The sequence below is a fragment of the Prionailurus viverrinus genome, chromosome C2 (assembly GCF_022837055.1).
Source record: "Prionailurus viverrinus isolate Anna chromosome C2, UM_Priviv_1.0, whole genome shotgun sequence".
NCBI classification, from domain to species: Eukaryota; Metazoa; Chordata; class Mammalia; order Carnivora; family Felidae; genus Prionailurus; species Prionailurus viverrinus.
The window spans coordinates 91,001,201-91,023,216 of record NC_062569.1 but is presented as its reverse complement, the minus strand read 5'-3'; the positions used below and the strand labels follow the sequence as shown (position 1 = coordinate 91,023,216).

Genomic DNA, 22,016 nt, shown 5'->3' with positions numbered 1-22,016 from the left:
ATCTGCCCAAGGTCACTCTGCAAGTATACGGTGGAGCCAGAATTCAAGCCCCGCTGTGTGGCTCCAGGCTGCCTTCCGCACCAGACTCCTCAGCAAAGCATCTGAGGCCTTCAGCAGATGGCTGCCCTCACCTGTCCCAACGCAGCCAGATGCTTGCCCATGCGAGACAGGCCAGCCCCCTGATGCACACCTCTCATCTTCACTTGTGTCTTACCCTCAAGGAGTCAAAGAGCAAGAATAGGAAAAAGAAAAGGAGAGGCTGTAGGAATGAGAGGAATTTGGGAAAGAGAAGAGCGGGAAGGGGAAAGCATGCTGAAAGGGAACTAATGTGGTATCCAGAGGTTTGGGGGCTTCTCTGGTGGGCCTTCAGCTCTGCCTCCAGCTTAGCTTCTGTCTTCTCCATCAGGGCATGGGATTCCACGGAAAGGAAAGAGTGAGAGGAGCCTTGGGCACAGGAGGGCCAAGCTGGAGGCTGGCGCAATGGCTGCAAAAAACTCCAGCTGCTCCAAATGCATTCAAGCCACTTGGCCCAGCCCACACCCAGGGTACGTGCAGATGAGGCTCAGACAGCTGTGGGGATCTCCCAGGAATCCTGACAGGATCCTGGCCAGCACAAGAGGGGCTGGGAGGCCTCAGGCAGGCCACAAAGCCCTCACTTCCAGAAACGGGTCTGGGGTGGATTCTGTCAACCACACAGTGGGAAACTCAATGTGCTGTCCGGGAAAAATTCCTGAAAAGACTATAAACAAATGGTGGTGGGCACTTTGGGAAAGGCAGCTGAGATCATAGTCAGGAAGTGCGTGTTCAGTAATAAAGTCCTGTCAGGCAAAGCTCATCTTCTCTGTTGACAGGGTCACCAGGCTGGTAGACGAGGGAAATGGGGTTTGCCGGTGTAGCTGATCTTGAAACCATCTGACAAGCTCTTCAAGAAATCGTTGCATATAAGCTAGAGAAAGGAAGCTAAAAGGTGAAGAATTAGTAGCACACAGAGCTGGCCATACAATCTTACCCAAGGGTGCCTACTGATGGTTTGAGTCCCCTTGGATGGAAGCAGCCAGGTACTTACATGGTTCTGAACTATCCCACTGCATTCAATATCTTATCAGTTCCTTGGATCGATAGATGGGAAGCATTTGAAGGTGGGAGTTATTAGCAGGTATATTGGCTGTCAGAGACAGAATCTTGGATTTTTTTTAAATTGTATTTTTAACCAGTGTCTACACCCAACGTGGGGTTCAAACTCACAACCCTGAGATTAAGAGTCATGTGTTCTACCGACTGAGCCAGCCAGGTGCCCCCAGAATCTGAAATATTTTAATCAGCTAGAGAGAGGGGCTGAATTTAGACAAGATGAAATGAACGAGGGAAAAACGTAGAGTCTCAAACAGAAGACCAGAAAGACTACAGCGCTGTTATGGGTTGAACTGTGTCCCTCTAAAAGTCACATGTTTAAGTTTCAATCCCCAGAACCCCAGGATGATACCTTATTTGGAAATAAGGTTGTTGCAAATGTAATTAGTTAAGATGAGGTCATACTGGAGTAGGGTGGGCCCCTCATCACATATAACTGGTGTCCTTACAAAAGGGGAAATCTGGAGACAGGTGTACAGGGAGAATGCCATGCAAAGAGAAAGGCAGAGATTAAGGGGGTGCTTCTATAAGCCAAGGAATGGCAAGCACTGTCAGGAAACCACCAGAAGCTAGGGGAAGGTTCTCCCTCAGCCCTCAGAAGGACCCAAACCTAACAACATCTTGATCTCGGGCTTCTAGTCTCCAGGACTGTGAGACAATACACTTCTGTTGTTTAAGCCACCCAGTCTGGGGGACTTTCTTACAGCAGCCCTAGCAAACTAAAGCAACACAAAGACATACTTAGAAGATGGGGCTGAGTTACAGATTATGCTAAAAGGGAGACCTAAGGGGAATGATTGGCTGCGAGATCCGTGAAAGTCAGCAGGGCCACGTGGCTGCCAAAAATAGCCAGGGCAGAATTAAGGCTGCATTAACAGAAGCTGTGGTAACTGGACGCATGAGGGTGTGCTGGCCGGGCCTCACCTGGAAAACCAGATTTGGTCCTGGTGACCGCAATTTAAGACAAGTGGGAGGATGTTCAGAGTTCTGTGCCCAGAGATGAAGAGACAAGTCAGAGGAGCACTCGTGGAAGTGGGGAAGAGGTGAAGGCAATCGGTCTCCCATGCTGGATAAGCTCTGGCATGGAAGTGACTAGGTTTGCCTGGAACAGCCACATGGGAAGAGATGGGGCCCACAAGGAGAGACACAGACTTCAGAGAAATATAAGAACATTCTATTAGACATTGTTGAGCAAAAATTGAATGGGCACCTTGTGGGGTGATGAGCTCTCTGTCTCTGAGGAAGACTCTGCCAGATGACCGCTCAGTAGGGACCTGTAGAGGTGACCCTGGCCACTTCCAGCTCCAGGAAGGACCCACTCCTATTCCCCTGCCTGGCCGACACCAGAAGCTCAGGCCCCTTACCCATGTAAAGTTAGAGGCTCCTGCGGGTTGTTTCGGCCCAAGACCTTTCATCGATGGCTTTGGCAGGCAAAATGGCATGCCGAGAGCAGGGAGTCTGGAATCACACACCTCAGAAGATCGGGTTCAGTGAGACGCAGGTGCACTGGAAGGATGGACTTGTTCATGCTCACAAGGATGGACATGAATAGGGGTGGGAAGGAAAGCAGCCATGGCTCTCCATTGCCCAGGGAGCGAGGAAACTGGCAGCCCCAGAGTTCACCAACTCAAACTGGGTGGGAAGGCCCTGCTGGTGGGTGCTGAGGGGATACAGAGGAGGCTGCACCCAGGCCTCCCTTTGACCAACTCCTATGCTCTTAAGACTGTTCCCAGGATGACCTGATACTAAGAGTGAGCATCTGTCTACAAGAGTTCTACTACTTCATTCCATCCTCCCTTAAACTAGTCCTTCCTCACTTCACAGTACAAAAGGGAGGCTCAGACAGGGAACGGAACTCATATGAAACCCACAAACAAAAACTGGGTTTGAACTCAAGTCTGTCTCATCCCAAAGCCCGTGTTCCTCCCAAGTTTCCACACTAAAGTGGAATGGGATGTAGAAGTGTCACAGGCACCCAGTAACAGAAAGAACAGCCTAGTGTGGTCTAAAGTAGAGTCTCAAACTTCAGCAGGCATGAAAATGGCCTGGAGGGTCTGTTTAAGTGCAGGTTGCTGGGAATCACTGAGTTACTAGATCTGGGGTTCAATCCAAGAACTGTTGCATTCCTAACAGGTTCCAGGTGGTGCTGATGCTGCTGGCCAGGGACCTGCTCTGTGAACAACTGCTCTGGAGTAATCAGGAAAGGAAGCAGGTGTCCTCCAGACTCAGAGCCACGGAGAGATAAAGGTTCACTGCCGGGATCATCATCTGTCTCCAGCACAGGAGTCCCCCAGCAACATCCTGGGCAGCAAGACTGACAGCTGGTGCTGCTTCACCAGAACCCATCTGGTTGGGAAGATGCCCATTCTGAAAAAAACCCAGCTTCCTGTACTTTCTACTCTGGAGTCTTCTGCTTTTCCCGGGCTGATGAGCTGTGTTCTCTCCTATAGGAAGTCCTGCCCCTTCTGCAGTCAGCCAGCATGACCCCTAGGGTTTTCTCCCTCTCTAAATAAATGGACAAGTTCCCTTCACTGGAACTTTTGTGGCTGGGTTTCCCAAGCCCCTCCTGTTGCTGGCTGCCCTCCACGGAGCACACTGAAGTTGGTCAGGGTCCCCTCTAAGATCCATGTCCAGAAATGAGGACAGAATTACCGGGGAGAACCCAATCTGGTTCCTGCACTTCTCTTAGTGCCATTTAAGATGGTATTGTTTTGAGCAAGCCCATCACCCTGTCAGTTCCTATAAAGCCTGTGCACAATTAAACCCCTCAGATCTTTTTTTCTTTTTTCAGGATCTGCAGCCAAACCAAGTCTTCTCCCACTCCCATCCCCCTTATGAACTTGAGTAATTAATTTGTGCAATCTAAATGTGACTTTCCATCTGCCCCTGTTAAATTTCATCTTGTTGGTTTAAACCCAGCATTCCAGTCTGTTGAGATCATTTTGAATATTTATTCTATCTTTTATAGGAGCTGCCCATCATAGTCTTGTCATCAACCAATTTGATAAGCTCACTTACAGCAGTTTCATGCAACTCATGGATAAAAATGTGAAGCTTCATTTTTCAGAAGCTCACCTGCCACACACCATCTTCCCTTTGGGAATCCCTAATCATAAGATCAGACTTCCTATAGTCTAGGGAAGGTCCGTGGGCATGTCATTTCTTTCCTTGGCTGTTATTAACACCAGGCTGATGCGGTGTCTTTCATATGAATGCTGTCACATCACAACCTAGTTCTTGGTCATGGTCAGAATCAAATCACAAGGATAGTTTCGGTTGCTATCTCTCTATCTTTTGGGCAACAGCAATGTGATAAAGGCAAGAATGCAAAAATGTATCCGAGCCTCCACTTTAAACAGTATTTGACATCCAACAGAAGTCAGGCTGCCTATCCCCCCATCATTACTAGAGCATGCCTCCCTGGCAGCTTTATAAGCCATACTGGGCAAGTAGCATCCAAATCCTTCCGACTGGGTGGGGAAAATGCAATAGGGATATGTCAAACTTGGACCTGCTAAGCTGCAAGGCATGCTGGGATTTTGGCAGCTGGTCAGTGAGGAGGCATGTTTTCTGGCATGGGGTACCTGGAGAAAGGGGTGAAGACAGAATCAAGGAAGTGAAAAGGAAAATGGGGCCTTGACAAATGGCCACTCTGCTGCCACTCGTACGTGAGAAGTGTTCTTCTGCTGGAGAAAGGCATAGGCTATGACCATGGGATGCTGAAGGAGCGTTTGTGAACAATATGTTGATACCCTCAGCCAAGGGTGGAAAAAAGTATATACACAGTTAAGAGTATAGGCTCTGAAGTCGATAGTCTGGGTTTAAATCCCAGCTCTACTACTTTTTAACCATGTGACCTTGGGCAAATCGTTTTCTGTCTCAAGGTTTCAGTTTCCTCTCAAGGTTTCAGTTTCCTCGTGTGGCAAGTGGAGATAAAAATAATCCGTGCACATGAGGCACATGAGGATTAAAAGAGACAATGGGTATACAGAGTTTAGCGGACTGTCTGGTACATAGTAACAGCTCAATAAATAATAGCTGTTATTATGGAACAATAACTTGAAGGCACTGAAGGCTGATAGTTCCTGGGCTGGAGACGTGAAGAAGAAAAAGCCAAGCAGGTGAAAGAAGCAACTAAAGACACTGGGTTAGGAGCAGGAGAGACCTGGAGCTCACCTGGAGGTGGAGCTGAGGCATCCAGCCAGGGCAAGGATTCTGACCCTCAGGTCAAGTAGGGTGAAGCAGCCAGCTTGAAGCCTCAGAGGAGGTCAGTGAAAACAATTTACTTTTTCAGCTCTGAATATGAAAACATTTTACTGCTATAGGAAGTCCACCAAAAATTGTCTAGATGGTCCATGTGAAAAAGAAGCATAAATATTCCACTTCTAGAAATCTGTTCTGAAATAATCATCTACAGGCACAAAGATTTATATACAAGGATGTTCACCGCAGCATTATTTATATTAGTAAAAAGTAGTTTACATCTTAGATGTCCAACCCACAGAGGATTCAGTAAATAAATTAGGGCACATCCATAGGATGGAATACTGGCAGCCATTAAAAAGCCCATTGGAGAAGAATACTTAAGACATGGGGGAAATTACCACAATATATTATTAAATGAAAAAGGCTACTTACAAAGTAACACAAACAGTACAATCACAATTTTGTTATATGTGTATCTAGAAGTAAACAAGCAACAGTGTTGAATGAATGTGCGTTACTTTTATAAATGCTTTTTAAGAAGAAACGATCTCAAGTTACACTAGAAGGGTGCTCCCACAATCAGCTTATAATACAAAGCCATTACATTCAGAACGCAGGAACACAAACAGTAGCTATGATCTGAATGCCAGGAGCTGTAGCTGGTGACTACTAGAAAGGACCTGGCTGTTTGGAAGGGCTGAGGGCAAAGAGATTGGGCACGCCATGCCATTGGCGTGCGGCCAGGGGCAGCATAAGAAAGAAGATTTAGGTCAGCGGCTCTCAACTATAGCTGCATATTAGAAGCGAAAAAAATATCAGTTGCTCAGGCTCCACACTCAGGGACTTTGACTTAATTAAAGTCTAGGATGGAGCTGGTCATCTATAGGTTGTCAAAGCTCTGCAGGTGATTCTAATAGACATCAGTGGATTCATATTGAACTGAGCCAAGCTACGGTTACCTGAATACAGAGGTCACTGGAGTCTTGCTCCCTGGACTGGGCCCCATATATCAAGAGAGACTCACTCTATAAGCTGGAGAAATGCTGAAATAGAGCAGGCAGCCCCCAGGTACCTGGTTTATGCAGGAAAACGACCTTCAGCCTTGAGGGGCTTTCACAGAAGTGCTCCTTGGAGCTGGGCTGTTTGGGAGTTTTTGCCACAAGGACACTGCTCTCCATTGAGGCTCCTGATGGGGCCCAGGTTACCAGCTGACTCCATAAACTGTAAGTACAGGTGGCTTTACAAACAGGAGAAGGGAAGGAAACAAAGATTGAGGGAAATCTATAGGGACCTGACCCTGCAGAAGCCAGAGCTGGTCTAGTGGTATTTTCCTCTTCTGTCCTGCTTTTGGGCAGAAACACACCCTGGTCAAGAGAGCAATGTGTAGACCTTAAAGGCAGTCTGTTCTGGGTGGATGAGGCCTCTCAGAGGGCTCCTGGTTTCCCCCAGGCGCCTTAAGGGAAGAAGAGCAGAGGGAACAAGCTGCTGGAAACAAAAGTTTGTGTTAAATGATAAGATCTCCCCCAGCTTCTCGATACAGGTATAGAGTTACCCAAGGCACCAAAAGAAGGGAAAGAACAGGCTTGGGTCGGTTGCTTTACACACTGGATCCATCCATCCCTGAATAATTAAGAACCAACTACGGCTCTTTTGTGCTCCTTAAAGGGGAGCTCCTGGGGGCCCCCTCAGGACAATGACTAGGGCAGTATGGAGGGAGTTTTGTCTCAGGTGGAACAGTGGGGTTGGCAGATAGGGACAGATCTAAATTGCCACCCCACCATTTCCCTAGAGACATTGACATTGTCTCCCTAGAGACAGAATTATATCAACTCCGGCAGAAGAACAGAGCTGCAGATAATCCAAAATGCTGGATGATCAAACCCTAACAGAGCTTTGCAATGCATTGCGTCTATTTGTACATGGATGTATGTGAGTATATTCACTCTCTCTCTCTCTCTCTCTCTCTCTCTCTCTCTCTCACACACACACACACACACACACACACACACACACACACACCCCTACTGTGCAGCAGATTTAGCTTCCAAATGATGTTTGGCTCAGGCAGAAGCTAAAGGGAGAAAGAATGCACTCTCTGAAGATACTGGCAGTCAGGTGGCTTATCAGCAGTGGGTCTGGAGGGAACTAGAAACTGGTCTTAGACTAAACATTCTCCACAAGTGATCCACAAAAAAAGAGATTTTCCTGGAAAATGAAGAAGTGACTGTAATCTCCATTCAAGAGTGCTGACCTCAAGGGCCAGAAAGAGTCTTAGGGTTCATCTGACCATCTCATTTTCACAGATGGGGAATCTAGGTCTAGCAGAAGCTCTCAAGTGGGGCAGACTCCCTCATTTCTAATCCAGCCTCCCCTTTTGGGAATTTAAATCTATCTGCTCCAATTTGATCCTCGGGGGACTGACAAGCAGATGGTCACCAGCCATCCTCCAGTACCATCCCTTCCTATTGCAGAAGAGGCCAGCCAGAGACATTCTTGGTTCAAATGCAAAGCTATTCTGATAATATCGACAAGGCTTCAAATTCAAACGAGTTCCAGGTGCAAGTCTGATTAAGTCATCCTTATTAAGGCAGATCAATGAGGGCAGTGTCATGGCGCAACTCAGCACACACAGCATTGCCTATAAAGCTTTCACTTGCTCAGGAACAGCCCAACCTCCTTATCCTTCTGTTTCAAGTCAGACTGGAGGAGGGTGAACAGCCCAACTGTTGGGAAGTGTGCTCAAGGTCAAACTCTCCCGAGCCTGGTCTTCATTGCAAGGGTTCCTCCTCCCGCTTTCCTCACTGTGCCCAGTAGCAAATTGGATAGGAAACCACCTTCTTTTTTTCCATTTTGAAGCTACCAAGTATAGTCATTTCTCATTGGTGAGCCCCTGACTAATGTCAGGATTAAAGAGTGCATCCTGCAAGGTTTGGTTTTCATCTCTCATGCTCATTAAAGCAAAACACTACAGCAGAAGGGAGAAAAAGTGGCATGGTAGAGCCATAGAACATTTGGCACCCTGCTTCCCTTCCAGAACCCTACTCCCAGCTGGAATTTGCCTTGCTACTTTCTAGCATTCAAATCCATTATTAGGGACATTTTTTCAGAAAGAAAATCTTGGGGGAGAATCTTCCATCTGAGACAGAGAATGGCATATGCAAAGATCCCGTTTCCGATCACCCATCATTGAGCCATCTCTTCAGTGAAAGCACCCATCATCAAACCAAAAGGAGAAGGAGGTTCACAACAGTATAGCATTGTGAAATCCAGGTGTTGCCCACACAAGCTGTAAAAGAAGGGCTCAATTTGGTCAATTCAATGAAACTCCATTAGTCAAGCCACTTGCTTTGGCTTCTTTTCATACATTTAAGACCAAGTTAGTTAAGCTTTGTCATAGATTTAGATCAACTTAGTAGCATCTGAATTCAAATGCAAAGATCTGAATGTGAAGAAAATCCATCCATTAGAGGTAGCTATCTCCAATACACACACACACAGACACACACACACACACACACACACACACACACACACACACACACACCCCAGTCAAAGAAGACAGGCTAGTGATCTAGGTGACTGGATGAGGCAAAGGATGGTCCCAGGACCCAGTGGGGTTCAGACCCTGAAGAATAAGTAACCAGCACTTCCTCCCTATAGTTCTCATTTCCAGATCTTCAGTTGCCTGGCTTTGTCTCTGTGCACACCACAGGCACAAGGTAGTTGTTCAGCCCCCCTCAATGAGTGACAATCTGAGGAGCCCAGGGAAGATCTGAGGTGGTGGAACCCTAGCCCTCTCAGCCTTCCCCACAAACCCAGGACTCCAAGTTCTTCAGACACTCCGCATTAGCTGTCAGATTACCCAGTCAAACCCCAAGGGAAAAGAAAACCCTCACAGTAAATTCCATCACGGAAGTTAAGGTAATGCTAGTAATTGTGTTCTCCTAGTCATACCAGTTCACCTCCATTCTGATCAGAGACATGCCTTGTTTATCCTCATATCCATATCTTCCAGCACAGTGCCTGGCACACAGTAGGTGCTTAGTAATAAATGGTGAACACAAGAGTTCACTACTATTGTTGGTCTCATCTATCCTGTACTTAGGCAATAACAAAGCTAACACTTGCAGACCTTGGGGAACGTCTGGCAGCTGGGGGTGTGAGTCTCGGCCCTGTATCACTTAAGGTTTCCATGGTCCTTTGCCCTCTGTGCCCATTCTAGCACTTCAGTCCTCAATGAAAGTACTAAATTGGTTGATTATATGCTAGTGATCCAAGTTTCTACCTTGTTGACTTTCTATGGGATATAGGAGGGTTACCAAGATTAAGTATAAGAGAGTGTCAGGGCACCTAGGTGGTTCAGTTGGTTGAGCATCCAACTCTTGATTTTGGCTCAGGTCATGATCCCAGGGTCGTGGGATCGAGCCCCGTGTTGGGCTCCACACTGAGCATGGAGACTGCTTAAGATTCTCTCTCTCTCTCTCTCTCTCTCTCTCTCTCTCTCTCTCTCACCCTCTGCCCCTCTCCCTCTCACCCTCTGCCCCTCTCCCTCACTTGTGTGCATGCCCTCTCTCCCTAAAAAAAAAAGAGTGTCATGATCAATGCTGAAAATAATTGAACCCACAGCATATTCCCCCCCAAGTGTACACACTCTACCTACTCATCTTCAGCCTTGTCAGGCTAATTCTCCATAAATGTCTGCCACCCCTCTCCCCCTTGCTGGGGCTCCTCTTCTCCTTTTTAGACCCATACTCAGAGCTCAGGGCTTTCTGGATAACCCTTGGGATCCCTGAATATCTTTTCTCATCTAACCCCTGAATAAGATTTTACTACATTAGGGGAAGCAAAAAGTCATGGTTGGATTTGCTTCTTCTTCTTTCTTTCTTTCTTTTTTTTTTATTTTTTGCAGAGAACAAAGCTGGCTTATACTCACTGAGTTCTTGGGGTGCTGGGGAGGGAGAGGGAAGAGACCTGAGTTCCAGTCCTGGCTCTATGTCTGGAACCTTGCATCAATGGATGTGAAGTGCTCAGATTTATATAAGACAGATAACTCCGTGACCTCAAGGAACTCATCATCTAGAGAACTCATCATAGTACCCCCAAAGTTCTGGGAGACATGATAACACATACACACAAAGAGATAATGTTTCTTAGGATCTTAAGTTCTTGATCTGTAAATATGGGGGTCAGGCTGCTCAAGAGCAGATATTGGTTTTGCTTGGACCATTTTATCTGGCCAGTTTGACTTTGAACATCCAGGTGTCCAGCCATTCTAACTAACTGCCTGATCAGCACATTGCTACCTGCTTGGCTTCTATAGGCATTGGAGTTTGTGACTTCCCTAACATGGACAATCTCTAAGCCATCTTCCAGGTTTGAGCCTCAGTAAGAAGTAACGAACAGAGTGGCTTTCAAACAAGCCAGGGAGGGTACACCAAGACAGAAAAGCGTATGCAATTCCGCCAGTCCCAAAAGGGACATGGCAATCCACAGAGCCAGGCTGGACCTCTCAGCTTCTTTGCCTTCCTGGTCTGGCTCTAGGAGAAGTGGAAAGGGAGCCCCTTCCTGGCCTTCCCTTCTCTTCTCCCACCCTCCCTTTACAGACAGCTGGTGGGCAGGGGGGCAGAGCCAACAAGCCCAGCTCTCAGTCCCACCTGAGTCCCAGAGCTTTCTTCAAACAGTCTTCTCCTACGCCCTAGGTCACCATTTGGCACCAAGCCCTTGCTGTTTTGTACGGCCTGTGCTTTTCCCCATTATGTTCTCCCTTCCTAAACACACACATACACACATGCGTCTTCTTTAGATCAAATGGGTGAATTTAGCAGCCTCTCTGGGCATGGGCTCAGCCCTGTACACCTTTGTATCTACCCACATGTAGTCTGGTGCACTGCACACAGTAGGCACTTAAAAAGTGTTTGACGTCCAAGTGATAATAATGCTGGCTATTGTCAGGTCTGGAGGACAAAGGCTCTGGCACTGACTCCCTGGAAAGAGAACAGAGTTGGAAGCTCTGCCACCCCCTCCCCAAACTGCTGCTGGCAGCTGTTGAAATCAGGAAAGGAGTTGCCCTCCTGCCCCTACACACACACTCTTTCCTAACCTGGCATCTTCTTGCCGAGCAGGTCTCCCAAAAACAATGCTCACTGTCCTCTGGGTGACCAAGTGGCAAATTCCCTCTCTTTGATATTTTATCGCCCTTCCTCCTCTGTTGGGAGTCTACATTTGGAGCAGGGTACTGGTGGGTTTTCCCAAACTGTTTCTTAAGCAGTCCTCCCTTTCCTAGATGTGAGGTCCAGTTCTCAGGCTCAAGTTCCCCCCTGCCCCTACCTCAAGGTCACCTATCTAGGCTCAGAAAAGGTGAGAGGTCACTTTTAAACGTCAAGAAGAAATGGGGGGGGGGGCGGGGACGGCAGCGGGGTAAGTGAGGGGAATGAATGGGAAAAGGCAGACTATGAGATGAGGGAGAGTGGGGGTGGGGAGGCCGGAGTCGCAGGCGTGGAGGGCGTGTGAGAGGCGCCGCTGCTTTCAGAGCAGAATGAGGCCGAACTGGGAGGATGGGGAGAATAGGAAGCGGGGTGACTGGTGGAAGCAGACTGGAATCGCTAGGGGCTGAAGGAAAAGGATGGGGGTTGGAGGCACAAAAGGTAGGGTCGCGGTGGGGTCTAGACCCAGGCAAGCCTCCACGCCTCCAACCCCATTCGCGTTTGCTCAGGCACGGGACCGGGAAGGAGCGCGTCCCGAGGGTGGCAGCCCTCTCCCAGCTCCTGCTCTCATCCCCGCCGCGGAAAGCCTGCAGAGCGTCGCGGGGGTGGGGGCAGAGACCAGCGGCTACCAGTCCCCGTCCGGCTCGGGGCCCACTCCAGCCCGGCGCGGCGGGGCGGGTGGGATGACCCGCGGACTCGGCACAAGGGGCTGGGGAGGAGGCAGGAACCGCGCTTCAGGTGGCTCCTCCTCGTTGTTTAAAGTTTGCGGCAGGCGGAGGAGCCGGCTCTGTCCTCCCACCGCCGCCGGCTCGCGGCTCCGCAAGGCAGGGTCGCCTCAGCCTCGCCTTCTCCCCCGGCGCGTCCTACCGCCACTTCCCTGTCGGCTCCCGCCCCGCGCGGGTCCCGGATCCCCTCTCCTGTCTCCATCCCTCCCGGTGCCCGAGCGCCCCCCGCTCCCTCCCTCCGCGCTGGATCTCCCGCACGACGTGAGCGGAAAGTGAATGAGCAGCCCCAACCACAAAGACGAATTACCATGAGAAAAATAAATCAGGGAATCGCCGTCCGCGTCCCGCGTTCCCGCCGCCGCACCCTTCTCCACCCTCCGAGGCTGGAGCGCGGGGCCCCCGGGCCGCCGCGTCTGGGCCCTGGCGGGGCACAGTTCGGGCTCCGCGGGGCCCTGCCAGGGCAGGGGGTCTGGGAAGAACCGGGTGGGGGCCGGGCAGGCGGGGACGTCCGCGAGCGCGAGATTTCACACTCCGAGCGGGCCACGCGTTCCCACGCGCCTCGCCGCCCGCACTCTCCTTCCCTCCGGTTTACTCGTCGGCCCTCGGCGAGCCTCCATCGCGGCGCCAGTCTCAGCTCCTCTGCCCTGCGCTCTCTCAGCCTTTCATTCGTCCGTCCCCTCCTCCAGGCCCGGGCGGCGGGTCCCCATCACGGCTGCTGCCCAGACGCACCGGCCGCGCGGCCCGACCAGGGCCCCGCGCAGCCGGGACCCGGAGCTGGCGGTCGGCGGGAAAGCGGCAGCGCGGTGGGCGAGGAAGCCCGGGGACCCCCTTCTCCTCCCGCCCGCAGCCTCCCCCACCCGGTTCCAACTTGCTAGCTCCTCCGGGCCCCTACCCCTCTGCCCAGCCGAGTTGCTGAAGTTTGCAACTTGCAGCCCGCGCAGGGGAAACGCCCGGGGCTCCCGGGACTCACCTCCGGGCTGCGGGCACAGGTGCCCTGCTCTCGGCGGCTCCCGGCTCCCGGCGGCACGGAGCAGCGGAAGCCAACCAGGAAGGCTGGCGGCCCGTCTGGGAATGGGCGGCCGCGCTGGAACGGCCCCCGGCCCTGGGCTCGGCGCTCCCGTGCAGTCCCGACCCGGGCCCCGCGCCGCTGCGCTCGGGCTCCTCCAGCAGCCGCTGGACGCGCGGCCGACCCGCCCGGCTCCGTGGAGCTGGGCTCTGGCAGCAGTCCCCGCGCTCCAACTAGCTCCCGACCCGGAGCGCGGGTGAGAACGGGGAGGAGACGGAGGAAGCCGAAGGAAGGGGGGGAGAGGCGGTGGGGGGAGGAGTTGGGAGAGAGCGGAGGGAAGGAGGGAGCGGGAGCGAAAAGGAGGAGGGGGTTGGAGAGGACCTGCGGCGGCCGGCGCTTCACCCGCCAGCCCCGAGGCGCGCGGAAGAGCGCGAGGGGGCGCCCTGCATCTCAATGTCCCCAGGCTCGGCCCGACTCCCGCCCCTGGCCTGCCTAGTGTGTGTCACCCAGTGGGTGGACACAAGTCCCGCTCCGCAGCCGGCATTCGGACGACGAGACCCAGGTCCTCCTGAGCCCTTGCTACCTTTTGCCACATCCTGCCTTACTGTCCTCGGTGACCCCATCTCGAACCTGACTTCCTCTAGGGGCGTCAGCCCACCAGAACCCTACCCACCCTTGGCGCCTGAGAAAAGTCTCCCTTCCCCCCGGGTCCCAAATTCCCCAGTCCTATTAGCTAGGGACGATCTTCCTGCCTGTGGATTTAAACGGGGGAAGGAATCGCGTACAAAACAGGGAAAATCTGGTATAAATTGCGGTCGAAGACGAGGCTGCTGGGCTGGACTGGAAAACCAGAACTGGCTGGATCAGGGTTAACTTTACCAGCTGCACGACCTTGAGGGAACCTCTCCATGCCTCAGTTTCCCCAACTGTAAACTAGGGCTGGCAACACCTACCCTCAGAATGATTTGGGGAACAAGTAGGGGCTGTAGTGAGTAAAAATATCCTCAAGGAACACTGGGAGGACATCCAGGAGATTAGCGATCCCGGGAGGCAGAGGAGTGTTCTCGGCTGAGAGAGAAGGGTTACGGCGATCACACCGATCAAGGCTGAAATGTTTACAAGTTTAAGCATCTAGTGTTTCTGAAGGCAAGAACCGGGGAGGGAGAGACGGGGGGCTTCGAATCCTATCTGCCCGGGCTGCAAGAGGGATGGGAAGGGAGCCCTCTGCTGAACAAAAAAAGGTATTTTAAAATTAAAAAGGTGACCTAAGAAAAGAAAACGAAATAATGAAGGATAAAGACAAAAGACTTGAAAAATTAAACCTCGAAAAGAGTAATTTTAAGAGATAACCACAGAGAACTGTGAAATAAAAATGGGTAAGTCAGAAAAAGGACAACATTAAAAGTCCTCCTGGAGTATGCCAGAAATGGAAGAAGGAGAGTGAATCATTTTATATAACAAAATTCTGGGTAAAGGAAATCCCAGATAAAGCAGAGGAATGGAGACAATAAAAGAACTCCAGAGCTGTGCTTCCCTACACACGCGCGTGTGCACTCACACGCGCGCACACACACACACACACACACACACACACACACCTGAACCAACATGAGAAGCAATTTGGTCAGGATGATGGGAAAGAGAGGAAGAATCCAAGAAGGGAGTTTATGGGACGCTGTAAAAAAAGGGGAACAGTGCACAATCTCAGAAATAAAGACTTTTTAGGGCAACAGAAATGCCAGAACTCATAAGGTACAGAGTGGAGAGGAATTGCAAAACTAAGACACACTCTTGACAAGAGGAGAGATACAAAGAGGAAAAAAGGAAGGAAACGTGTGTCAGCACATACCAGCACATACTATCTGGTAGCCCTTCCATTTACTTAGGGGTAGAAATCAAGTTCAAAGACAGAATTCAGGGCACTGATCCTGACCTTCTATCTGAGACCCTTCCACTGCTGTAAGAGCTGCTTCCTCTCCCCCCAACCCCCATTCTCATTCCCGACAGAATCATGGAGACAGGTTTTTGCCATTGCAAAAATATAAATGTATGCAATATATAGACACCTTTTAATTAATATGGGAACAGGAAAATATTCGATATACTGTAGGGAAAAAGGGTGAGCAGGAGAGTCTGTCTGTTGGGAGAGTAGACGAAATGCCTTGTGAGCAATTCTGTCTGCAGCAGCTCTCTCCTGAAAGGTAAAAACAACCATCTCCATCCTTCATCATATTCTCTCCCCTCCCCCTCTTTCTCCACCGTGTTTTGATTGCTTTATCTTTCTGCCTTTCCAACATCACTTCATGCCCCTTCTTGGCTCTCCATCTCCACTTTATGAATGGGTGAATGAATGACAGAGGGCTTGGTGCAGAAAGAGAAGAAAGGAGACCCGAGACCGAAGATTCAGGCCAGGGACTCTTCCTTTCTGGGGGAAGCAGGAGCCAAGAGGCGGAGACGCCCAAGGAGACACAGACAGAGGAGCATAGCTGCTGGGGATGCGGGCTAATTAATCTTAATTGCATCCTACAGTATTGTATTGATTAACAGTGATTACTCAAGAACTCTCAATAAAAGAGAGCTTCAGAAGTCCAAGCCTCAGGAACGGACAGTTGCTTCACTAGCCTGGCTCACCACATGCATCAGGCACTTCCTGAGTTGGACAAATCCAATCCAGTTAGAATCTCTGACTCATTTACTAGGAACAAAACCTGGAGCATTGACCCCCTCGCTCAGTGTCGCTATCACCTTCTGTCATCTTCCTTAAAACTCTGTAATAACCTGTATAATAATTGCTTCTATCAGAACCAATTCTCTACCTACCGGAAATGTGTTAATTAAGTAGAATGTAAATACAGTAATTAACACAGAATTATCCAAAACAAACATGCTAAAAGAGCAGCGATCATGGTGGGGGGAGGGGGTGAAAAGAAGTTCTTAGAATTCTCTGTTGACCTAGAAATTCCAAACTTATCTTGAACTAAGTTGTCAAGAGGTTAAGAAGGAAGTCCAGATTTTCCTGCTCAAGGATGACAAGGCTGAGCACAACACTGCCTCCTGCCTCCCATCTGAGGGCATTTTTCTGGGAGCTCTGGGTACCTCCGAAAAATGAGAGTGCAGCCCTCCCAGGAAGGCGTGTACATGTGTGTATATGTATGCATACATGTCTGTGCATGGCCCAGGCACAGACACAAATCTGGCCTTGTAGCAAAAGGCATACAAACCACAGTCTCACATATATTGATAGCAAAGAGAGAATTGAAAAGAAGGCACCAATCACTTATGATGCCTGAACAGTTTCCTGGTCCCAGAATCACCTGTTTATTGTGCCTGGGAAGAGAGAAGAAAAAAGAAAATTCCCACCCCAGAAGTCATTGTCTAACTGTGAACTGAAAGCACACTTATGTCAGAGGAACTGAAGTGTCACTAAATGGCAGCTTTGCCATTGTCCTGAGCTAAAGTGAGAGAGAAGACCTTCCTTCCTTCCTTCCTCTCCAAACATTTAAGTGCCATTCACTGTGCTAGGTGGAGAGGTCATAGGAAGAGGAGAAAGTCAGGGTCTCACAGGCATACGGGGCAGGGTGGGGGGCGGAGGCAGACAAAATCACTGCACATCTGAGGATTCTGCTGCAGGACCAAAGCTCCACGGGCACGTGGAGGGCCAGTGACCAGCTCCACTCGGCAGGGCAAGGAAGGGCAAAGGGTCCTTCTAGCTGGGAATGGAGACAGGGCAGGAATTTGCCAGACAGAGAAGCAGGAGGAGGCAGAGTATTCCAGGCAGAGGAAATAGCATGTATGAAAGCACCAGGCGATATAATTAGATTTCTGTTTTGGAAGAATTACTTGGCCCTGGTTAACAGATTCAGAGAGAGCTGAAGCAGTAAATGTGAGCAGGTGCGTCGTGTGTTGGAAAAGAGCACTGCACCAGCAGTCAGGGCTTCCCATTTCTAAGACCAGCTCAGGAGCTGATGACCTGGCTGTCCTTGGCCACCCTCTCAAACTCTCTGACCTCAGTTCCTCATGGGTAAAATGAGAGGGGTTGATCAACCGGTGTCCAAGGTCTTCTTTGTACACACATTCTATGATGCTAACTTTTCCTGCAGACAGTCCTTAAAATTATGTTTCTTCACCAAAGGTATGCACTTTGTCCTTTCCACGTGTGTAGCACTTTCAGCTTGCAAAAGTACTTTCCATTCGATACGTTTTGACCTTCATACTCCTGTGAAGGAGATGGCTCCATGACACTGCAGACAGTCTTGTCCAGCTCCGTGGTGGTAAACACCATCTCTGTGATGATGACGTCCAAGTTTGTGTCTGTGGCTCTGACCTCTCTCTTTTGAGACCCAAATGTACAGACCCAACTATCTGCTCCTTTCGTCCACGTGAACATCTAGTAGGTATCTCGAGCTTAACATTCCCCAAATCTAACTTCCAATTTTCTTTCCTAAAACCAGCCCTTCCTTGTGACGTCCCTAATCTAGTAAATAAAAACTCTGTTCTTTGCATTCCTCAAGGCCAAAATCTTGAAGTCATCTCACGCTCCACATCCAAGCCATCATAAATTCCACGGTCTTGACCTTTGACATATTTTCAGAATCAAACTACTGCTCACCCCCTCCTCCACTAGCACCCCAATTCAAACCACTATCTTCTCTCACCTGGATGTTTGCTCTGCCTTCTTTCACTTCTGCTGCTATAGTCTGTTCTCTGCACAGAAGCCATTCCATGTCAGATCCTGTCACTCCTCTGCTCAAACACCTTCCACAGCCCTGCAGCTCACCAGAGGAAATGCCACATCCTTAACAAGCCCATAAGACTTTCTGACACCATCTCCTACCACTCTCCCCTTCTTCACTTCTCTTTCGCCTTAACATCCTCTCCTCCATTTCCCAAACACCCAAGGCTGCCGCGTCAGGGCCTTTGCACTTGATGTTCTCCCTGCCTGGAAAGCTCTTTTGACAGATGTTCACATGGGCAGTTTCCTCACTTTCTTCAGTCTTGTTCAAATATCAGTTCATTAGAGGTACATCACTTATCTTTTCAGAAATAACAAACCCCTAGGGGCATGTGGGTGGCTCAGTCAGCTGAGTGTCTGACTCTTGATTCCGGCTCTGGTCATGATCCCAGGGTCATGAGATTGAGCCCCACATTCGACTCTGTGCTGGGCATGGAGCCTGCCTGAGATTCTCTCTCTCTCTCTCTCTCTCTCTCTCTCTCTCTCTCTCTTTCCCCTTTGCCCCTCTCCCCCACTCTCCCTTTCTCTCAAAAAAAAAAAAATAATTAAAAAAATAAAAAAACAGAAACAAAAATAACAAACCCCTTTCACCTTCTATCCTCATTCAACAATGTACATACATGCTTATTTATTGTCTATCTTCCCTGACAAGAATATGAATTCCGCGAAAGTGGAGACATTGTCTGCTTTGTTCATTCCTATCATCCCAGCCCACAGAATAGTGCTTGGTAAAGAGAAGAGCACAATGACAAGTTAATGATTGTATTAGTATTACCCCTATTTTACAGACAGGGGAACTGAGGCACAATAACACAACTGGGCATTTTCAGAGCTGAGAGTTGAACTTAGGTTTTTCCACATCAAACTGTTCCCTCCACTTGTTAGTTAACATCTGTATTTTCACTTAAAACTTTTTAACAGAAAATGCATAGTAGAGAAAAATGTACTAATTGTTTTCCACTCAATTAGACACATGGGTCCACTGGCCCACACAGTCAAGACAGAGTAGAGTTAGCTCTGAAAGCCCAGACCCTGTGAAGTGTCACTCACCTCACATGCGCATCCTCATCCTGGCATCGTTTTTGTTTCTTGTGTTATAGTTCTGCTTCTTCTTCTCAATTCCTGAAAAAAATAAATCCCCTTCCAGGCGTTCATCTATTTACCCTCACACGTTCTCTCTGGCAACATGCGTAAATGAGTGTGTACATCATGTGCGCACACACAACATACACACAACACACACACCCCATTTTCATGTCTGCTAAATCAGGGGTGTGGTGTGAGAGAAGGCAGGCTGATTTTGCAGCTTGCCCTCATACGCAGGGGCAATCACATGTCTCTCACCAGGCACTCGGGAGCACCGTTTGCCTTCCCCTTTCCTGCTGTCCCAGCAGGCACTATCAGATCTAGGCTGTGGATGAGTCGGGAAGAAGTGAGGGATGGGAGGGGTGCAAAGATCAGAAGGAAGGACAGAGGCACCGCTGGCCCAACAGATGACCCCAGGATGCCTGGTAGATGAGCTACAAAGGGACAAGTCAAGTGCTCAGCTAGAAACCAGCAGGCAGGGGTCACTCGCAGGACACTTGGACTCAAGGAAGAACAAAAAGTGTGGTCACTGTTCTTAAAGACATTTGAAAACGTGAGATCTTTGTCTGTGATTTTCTCCCAAGACGAGCCACAGACGTCCCAAATTGATCAGGACACAGGATGGACATTGACCAAGGAAACATGAGACAATGTTCCCAGAGTGGGATCAGAATCCTGCCAAGAAGAGAATCCCAAGTTGTGACCACGAAGAGGCCCAGGTGTGGCACTGAGAGGACCTGAGCAGGGCCAGGTCTCTGGATGGGAGAAAAGGAGGAATCTGAAGAAGAATCTGCTGCCTGAGTGGGGATGGAAAACCATCAACATGGTTGAGAGGTTATAGAAAGATTCCTTTGCGGGATGCCTGGGTAGTCAGTGGGTTAAACGTCTGACTTTGGATTTTGGCTCAGGTCGTGATCTTCAAGCCCTGCATCAGGCTCTCTGCTGAAAATGCAGAGGCTGACTGGGATTCTTTCTCTCCCCTTTTCCCCTGCTCAAGCTCACACTCTCTCTCTCAAAATAAATAAGTAAACATTAAAAAAAAAAAAAAAAAAGATTCCTTTGCCCTGACCAAAATGTCTCTCCTCTGGTGCTCAGTGACCTCAGAAATCCTCCCTGTTGGGGAAAAATAGGTTAGCATAATGCCTTATCTAGATAAGGCAACCCAGAAATTAACAGCACTTTTGCAAGGGTGGGGAATAAACAGTCATTCCCTTCATATTATCCACTGAGCACACCACTATACTGGGACTGTACGATACCCCCAGAATCCTAGCCTGAGAAGAATAATTCCATACATTGTTACTCATGGAACACATGGGGGGATATAGTAGGGGGTGATGCCCACCTGTGAGCAGGGCCAGATTAGAGAAGCCTTGAATGTCACGGAAGGGGGATTGGATTTAATTCTACAGGCCAGGAGAGGAGAATCATCCGAGGTTTGGAGCAGGAGCCTGATGGGGTGAGATGGGTGGCAGTGGGTGGAAGTGAGAGAAGGAGACCAGTTAGGAGACTGTTATGACAGCCCCTGCAACCCACTGGGCAGAGACGATGAAAAGCATAAAAACCCATGTCCACTTTTGCTGTATGAGGAAGGAATCTAAGGGATGGGAATCCAAAATAGGGAACTGAGAGGGACAGGTTTTCACTTAAAACTTGAAACAAAAGCAGGAATATGGGTGCCCAGGGAAGTCAGGAGTGAGAGCCAAGTGAATAATAAGGTAAGTCCTGATGAAGAGAACTTTGCCCCCTCTCAGTATGGCTGAGTGTTGGCTCTTACCCAAGTCTGAGAAGTGCAGAGGGGTGGGATGTGCCCTTAACACATCTTGGTGATGCTTCAGGCAGCTCGGATCTCAGACATTGGCTGGAGGCACTGATTCTCAGGGAGAGACAGCAAACTCCTTCATTTCAATTAAATAAGAATCGTCCCCCCCCCCCTCCGTTATTTGCTCAGTTTTGCACTGAGGCTGGAGAAGACACAGATAGAGGATGAGCAATACTTAGGGGATGATCATGTTATTGGGAATGTGATGTGCATGTGAGAAGTAAATAGCAGGTAAATGCCAGATAGCCTGCTGTAGGCAGTAAACACCAGACAAGCTCAAGAGAGAAGGAGCCCATGGAACTGTGTCCCGGAAGGCTTCCTGAGGGACGGGGAAATTTCCCTGGACCACACAGAAAACGTAGGAGTGGACAGACACAGAAGAGGGAAGAGACACAGTTAGTGGAGTTCTTTGAGACAGTAAAAAAAGTAAATATAAAGGAGGAATGAGTGTAATCTACTTAGACTAAGTACTTAGACTAAAGTACTTAGACTAAGTACTTTTGACTAAGTTGTCTAAGAAAGGCTGTTTTATTTCATTTTTTTTTTAACGTTTATTTATTTTTGAGACAGAGAGAGACAGAGCATGAACGGGGGAGGGTCAGAGAGAGAGGGAGACACACAATCTGAAACAGCCTCCAGGCTCTGAGCAGTCAGCACAGAGCCTGACGTGAGGCTTGAACTCACATACCGCGAGATCATGACCTGAGACGAAGTTGGACGCTTAACGGACTGAGCCACCCAGGTACCCCTAAGAAAGGCTGTTTTAAAAGGTTAAGTCATCATATGGCTGCAGGAGGGAATGTCTCTTTTCTTAAGATTAGTGAATGGCTTAGATTCCGAAAGCAAAATTAGGAGCAAAATTTGGTTTCTCTAGATGCTGCACTGTTAAAACTCCCTCCTCTTATACTGATGCAATGAATAGATAAACAAAATGTAGTATAGACATACAGCGGGATAATATTCAGCTTGAAAAAGGATGGATATTTTGACACATGCTACAACATGAGTGAAACTTGCAGACATTATGCTGAGTGAAATAAACCAGAAGGACAAATATTGTATGATTCCAATCATATGAGGTACCTAGAATAGTAGAGTAGAATGG

General features: G+C 49.1%; 1 protein-coding gene across 1 annotated transcript in view; it reads right to left on the bottom strand.

The window, feature by feature from the left end:
• SEMA5B (semaphorin 5B) overlaps positions 1-13,544 on the bottom strand; it is a 120,569-nt gene extending 107,025 nt beyond the window's left edge. Inside the window, exon 1 of the mRNA XM_047876281.1 lies at positions 13,236-13,544. The gene's annotated coding sequence lies outside the window, so the exon portion shown is untranslated. The remainder of the gene's footprint in view (positions 1-13,235) is intronic.
• Between the last annotated feature and the right edge of the window lie 8,472 nt (positions 13,545-22,016).